Source organism: Dunckerocampus dactyliophorus, chromosome 18 (genome assembly GCF_027744805.1).
Source record: "Dunckerocampus dactyliophorus isolate RoL2022-P2 chromosome 18, RoL_Ddac_1.1, whole genome shotgun sequence".
Lineage (NCBI taxonomy): Eukaryota > Metazoa > Chordata > Actinopteri > Syngnathiformes > Syngnathidae > Dunckerocampus > Dunckerocampus dactyliophorus.
Window position 1 is genome coordinate 3,811,188 of NC_072836.1, and position 6,642 is coordinate 3,817,829.

Below are 6,642 nucleotides of genomic sequence, written 5' to 3' on the forward strand. Positions count from 1 at the left end.
TGAAAAGAGGAGAAACTGTAACATTTCGCACCTCCATCACCCTAACGCACACGCCAACACGATGAAAGCACGCCAGGCCGCACGGGCTTGCACACCTAAGGGGGGAAGGGAGAGTGCGGGGAAACATGACGTCTCCAAAGGGCACAACTGCCATGCGCTTTTCCTCATCCTTCATTTGCTGTTTCTTTTTACGAAGAAATATTCCGACACAAATAAATTCATCCATTAGGTGATGGTATATGGACTTTCACTTTGACACTTTCAACCACATTTCCTGGACCAACTGATGACGCAGCATCAACAGTCTTGCCAAAGGATGCATCGCCATGGTCACAGGGAGGGCGGGGGATCGAGCCAACTGTCAGGTTGGGAGACGACCACGCTACCGCCAGAGCCCCATGGGCTTAACCCTGTCTCCCATTGGTGCATTGATGAAGTCAGTTGAACAAAAGTGTATGTGGGAAGAGTTTGAGGAAGGCCTTTTTCACACAGCATGGTCCATAATGAAGTGGCATGCTTGGATGAGTTTGCTGTGGAAGAACACCATTGAAATGACAATAAGTGACTTCTGACGTCACGTTAATTTGCACGGACACGTTCGACAATCTTGTCGAGTCTCTTCTAGGAAAGTGGATGGGGCTGATCCGATCCGGTATCGGCACCAAGCCGTGTCCGTGCTGAGCTGGCGGGAAAAATGTAATGGAGCGCACTATGTCCTTCCACTGCTAAGTTACTAATCCTCGCCTCTGTTGCCACAAAACAACAGAATTTTTTTACAAGTGCAGTCGTCCATCGCCGCGTCGCGGTTTGAATTTTGTGGTTTCACTCTATTGCGGCTTTTCCAAGATATGTGAATTCATAAATCATACTGTTTTATGGTTGATTATGGCCTGTTATTAGCCAGGAAATCTCCATGCTTCGGCACATTTTACATATTTTTTGCCTAAATTCAACATTGTCAAGCATAAAAGTGACTAAATGAACTAAAATAGAAATCTAACGTATTGAAAGACACGTTGATATGTAGTATTCTACACTGGTCACTCGGTGTCAGTCGTGTCACTGTAACAACCTGTCGGTGTTGTAATGTTGATGTTTGTGTGCGAGCTGTGTTGGAATTGAACACTCCTATTGGCGTTAAGGTTGGCATTCATTCATTCATTTCTATGCCGCTGGTCCTCTTTAGGGGCACGGGGGTATGCTGGAGCCTAGCGTTATCTCAGCTAACTTTGGAGGAGAGGCAGCGTACACCCTGGACTGGTGGTTTAAGGTTGGCAATAAAACTTAAAAAGAATGTCAGACTCTGTAACTTTGTAAGAACACCGCATTACATTAGCGACTGCAAAAAGTCTTGGAAGTTAAAAAAGAAACAACAAAAAGAAACTCTCCCAGTCTATATTATGTCTTATTCTGTCTTGTTCTGTCTATTATATCGGGTAATTGGAGTGTAAAGGTGACTAGTGGGTTGTTCGTTCATGTTTAGAGGGCTCTAATAATGTTAAAAAAACATATTTAGAAGATCATAAACAGGTTTTCTATGCTCAAACTACACAAATTTTCCATTTGTGAATAAGGAATCCAACTTCACAGAAATTCACAGTCTGTTCTGGAACCAATTAACCACGTATAAACAAGAGGTTACTAAACTGTTCAAGTCATTCCGGGTCTCCGATTTTCCATCATGTCTTTTGAAGGTTTTCTCTCGGGTATATATTTGAAATGGGTCTGAAATTGCATTCATCATGATCTTAAAAGTCTTACAAATTCATAAGTTTACTTGCTGAAGACCCTGACAGACAATGTCCACTACAGGAAGTACTCGGTGATAATGTGACACTCCCAATGCTAACGTGTGTGAGTCTATATTATGTCTAATTTATGTTGTGTTTACTCTTGTGATGTCTTTTATTTTGGGTAATGGGAGGGTAAAGTTGACTATAGGGGTTCATAGCTAGATGGCTCTGATAATGTTGAAACCTGTATTTAGAAGGTCGGAAACAGGTTTTCTGTCCTCGAACTACGAAAATATTCCATTTATAAATTAGGAATCCTACCTCACGGGAATTCACTTATCACAGTCTGTTCTGGAACCAATTAACTGCTTATCGACGAGGGATTACTGTACTGTTCAAGTAATTACAGGCCTCTGGTTTTCCTTCATGTCTTTTGAAGTTTTTTGTATTTATTTATTTTTTGCCATATATTTGTGAAATGGGTCTTAAATTGTATTCCTCATGATCTTAAAAGTCTTAGAAATTCATACATTTGACTTGTTGAAACCTGCTGAGACCCTGATAGACGATATCCACTGCAGGAAGTACTTGTGATAACGTGACACTCCCAATGCTAACAATGTGTGAGTCTATATTATGTCTTATATGTCGTATTTGCTCTTTTTATGTCTACTATATTGGGTGTAAAGGGGAGTTTGCATGTTCTCCCCAAGCGTGCATGTTTTCTGTGGGCACTCCGGTTCCCTCCCACATTCCAAAACCTTGCATGTGAGGTTAATTGGTGACTCTACGTTAGCCATAGCTACTGGATGAATGTGAGTGTGAATGACTGTTTGACGACAGTATATGTGCCCTGAGATTGGCTGGCGACCGGTCCAGGGTGTGCCCCGCCTTTCACCCAAAGTCTACTGGGTTGAGCTCCAGTATGCCCCCGCAACCCCAGATTCAAGATTCAAGAGTTTTATTGTCATATGCACAGTAAAACAGGTAGTTATACTACACAATGAAGTTCTCCCAATGAAGTTCTGTTCATTCTCCCAAAGAAAAAGAAAGAAAACACAAGAAAATGAATAAGAACATAAGAAACATTAATGCCATTAATACCCTAGTGAGGATAAGCTGCATAGAAAATGATTTGGTGTTATTTCATGTCTAGAGGGCTCAAATAATTAAAAAAAAAGCATATTTAGAAGATCGTAAACAGGTTTTCTATGCTCTAACTACGAAAATATTCAATTTATATAACACAAATTCTACTTTGCGGAAATTCATTTATCACAGTCGGGTCTGGAACCAATAAACCGCGATAAACGAGGAATTACTGTACTCGCAGTGCCACTGTAGCTTTTGTTCACTGTTTCTAGGTGACCCAATACTTCTGTTCATGCCAGCCCCGGTGCAGAGTGCGGCGTCTTTATCATGGCCTCCAGCCGATGTCGCCACGTTGTAGGTCACACTTGGCTCACCAGAGTTTTCACATCGGCGTGTGAAACAGGACGGGTGACGCACACCGCAGCTGTTGGCTTTGATAGAGTCTGGATCCATCTGTGCAATTGTGTTGCGTGTTTCATTTTTTAAAAACATCTTTTTGAAGAAGCGGAAGTTGGACGTTGAGGCGCTGAAGGTGTTTGTGAGAGGATAGGTGCCATCCTTGTTAGTTTAGGCCTGTCGTCTTGCCTCCTTCCGCCATGTTGCTGCCTGAGGGCCATCTGTGCTTTCTCGTCACCTTCGTGGGCTCCTGCTGCTTCCTCACGCTTTCGTTTTCTTTTTCTGTCCAGCATCCAGTTGATGCACAAGCACCTCAATGGCGTTTTTTGAAATGGGCAAAGAATGGGTGGTCTGCCCAGCACTGCCACGAGTAATGCTCCAATGTTGACTCTGTTCAAATAGCCGCCAAGTCTCCGATTGTCAAAAACCCGTTGGCATTAACAACTGTGGCCGTAGGCAACCTCCTGATGTAGTTTTAGAAAACACAAGATGATGTATTGCTTTGGTTGCTGCTTTTGGTTAGTTCGAGGACACAGGTGCACATAGTAGTGCAGGTACAAGTGGGGGTAGGGATAATCAAGATGAAGATCCTGCATTGGCTTCACCAGGATAATGCACATTGTAGCACCACTCACAGGACTGGAGTGGAAGAGATGTGACCTTGCACTTTCAGCCCCTCCATTAGCATGCCGCTCCATGCAAGCGCATAAGAAGCCAATACGTCCACATTTTTGTGCGTCCAAATGAATATTCCATACGTGGCCATTTGCATTTAAACATTTCCGCCCCATAGTAAGGGGACGACTGCGACTGCCCCGAGACGCAAAGCGGAATATCAAAGAAGCTGAAGCGTATTATCATTCAGCAGCGGCGACGGAGAGGTGAGCTATGATAATAAATTGCATCTGGATGGAGGTGGTATCCAGGTAACAAAAGCCCGTAATCAGTTTCTGTACGAGCCGCCGCCGTGGGTCCGACACGAGCAGGAAGTGCATTCACTGGCGTTGCAGAGATTGTTTTTATAAACGAGACGCCAAGCTTTTTTTGTTCATTTAAAACACATACACACACGTGCAGTAAATCCCTCATTCATGAGGACTAATTGTTCTTTGAGACAGATGCAAATTTATTGAAGCGGTCATTTTGGGGGGGGTGTTGTGGGTATTGTGTTATAACTCCGCATCGTGGTGCAGGTGTACCTAATGATGTGGCCCATGTGAGTAAGTAGGATGAGATATGTACCTTATTAATATGCTTTGGTGCCCTCTAGCATTCATACGCCTCGGAACTTTTTTATTTTTAAAGGTGGGGAAAAGTCCCTGAAAGTGCTTTCATGCAATAATGAGTCTGTAGAAGCTCACACTATGCAGACTAATGAAATGTCCAGATGCAGGGTGACCTATCACGCCTTGATGATATTAGGAAGTGCGGCAGATTGGGCCCAAGAATTGAATGAAATGGTTCCCCAAAATAGATTTAAAGCAGAAAAAACCAATGACATTAACAGCTGCTCATATGAAACCATTAGCATATAGTTTTATCAACTCCACAAGATGGCAGTAGCTGCATTTGAAGAGTGGTCAGCCTCCAGCAGGCTTATCTGCGTCTGCATGCGCTTCAAAACGTTGGCACACTGTTGTTGACAATGAACAATCAGCGCTACTAATTGTGGCTGAGCGGTTTGTTTCTTGACGCTATTACAACATTGGTTGTGTTGCGGCTGTGTTGTGCAACATACTTGCAGACTCTTTCCAGTTAACTGTCTCCCTCTTTGTGCTTTAGATGAATAACTCCCGGCTATATTTACACCATTTTTAAAATAAACTCATCAGCAGCATTAATGCGCCTGATTGCTCTTACAACATTGGTTCTGCTCTTGCTGTGTTGTGCACTGTGTCTCCAATTACAGTTAATTGGAGAGTCTGTAGTACCTGTACTTTGCGCTTTAGATAAATAGCTCTTTTTTTAATGAACACATCAGCACTATTAATTCTGGCTGAGCAGTTTGCTTCTTACCATGATTACAACATGGGTTCTGTTGCTGCTGTGTTGCGCAATATACTTGCAGACTCCAATTAATGTCCTCTTTACGCTTTAGATAAATGATTCCCTGGCTATATTAAATAAACGTATCAGTCGTATTAATGCTTCTTCCCACTATTACAACATTGGTTCTGTTCACTGCTGTGTTGTGGAATATACCTGCAGACTCTCTCCAATTAACCGCAGTCCGCTTTAATAAGTAACGCCCCGGCTATTCTTTTTAAAATGAACTCACCAGTGGTATTAATGCTCCTTATTGCTATTCCAACATTGGTTGTGTTGCTGCTGTGCTGTGCAGTGTACTTGACTATGTGGTGATTTATGAACACACGAGGCAGACTGACGTGTCCAGATGCAGAGTGACCCGTCACACCTTGCCGTTATTACAAAAAGCTGCCGAGCTGAGCAAATCATTCCAGAAGTGGATCAAAGGCATCAGGGGTCGTCCGCATGTGCGCGCGGCAGAAAGCAGCACGACGTCACAAACTCATAAACTGATAAAGTTGCGAGGAAACAAAGCAGCGCGCTGCGGCTAAGCGGTCTGTTTGCGCGGGGATGATGCTGCCGAATGCAATATCTGCCATGGGAGGCAAATAACGGAGTTATGGCCGCCTTGTTATTCAAAAGCCGAGCGCTAACAATGAGTCAGCGCCGTCCCTTCTGTCTTCTCCCACTCTTCTTCTCTCCTCTTGCATATTTTGTCCACTTCTCCCAGACGCTAGCTTCCACTTCAAGGTTACTTTTCCGTCATGTCAGGCTGTGCACACCTGCCCCCCCCCTCCCCTCCCACCGTGCAGTGACTGGCTATTTTCTCAATTGACTGTGGTCCAGCTTGCCATTACTCACGCTGAAATGCCCTTTTCCCTCCACAAGAGACAACTAAAAGCTTTCGACTTGGCCGCGGTCGCCCTGCTCTGTGCTGCTGTGCTATACACTCCAATTAGATTCCTCTTCTGCATCTTTTGGCTCCCCTTTCATCATGTGCAGCGAGGTTATCCTCAGGCAGGCCTCCCGTTCGGAAACAAGGGATGAGGAGGAGGGAGGATGGGGACTAGGAGGGCTGCACGCCACCTCTGCTGCCGCCGCCAGCCGCGCCTTAATCGATCTTGTTTAAAGCAGAGCCGAACTCCTGTCTCAGATTTAATTAAGAAGTAAATTGAATTCAATGTCAGTTAGGCCGTACAGCGACGGGGGATGCAACAAGAAAGTGAGAGAACGGGGAGGCTAATTAGGAATTGTATTCATGCTCCCCTCCAGTCGACGCGTTTCCTGCATGCTCCCACCACAGCACCACCACCACCCGTCTTCCACGTCTCTTCATGTTTATCTGCCACAGCCCTCGGCAAACGTCGGCATCACGGAAGAAGCAGAGACCGGC

General features: G+C 44.5%; 1 long non-coding RNA gene across 1 annotated transcript in view; it reads left to right on the forward strand.

The window, feature by feature from the left end:
* The window catches only part of LOC129171531 (uncharacterized), a 64,633-nt gene that overhangs the window by 46,851 nt on the left and 11,140 nt on the right, over nt 1-6,642 (forward strand). The window lies entirely within an intron of this gene.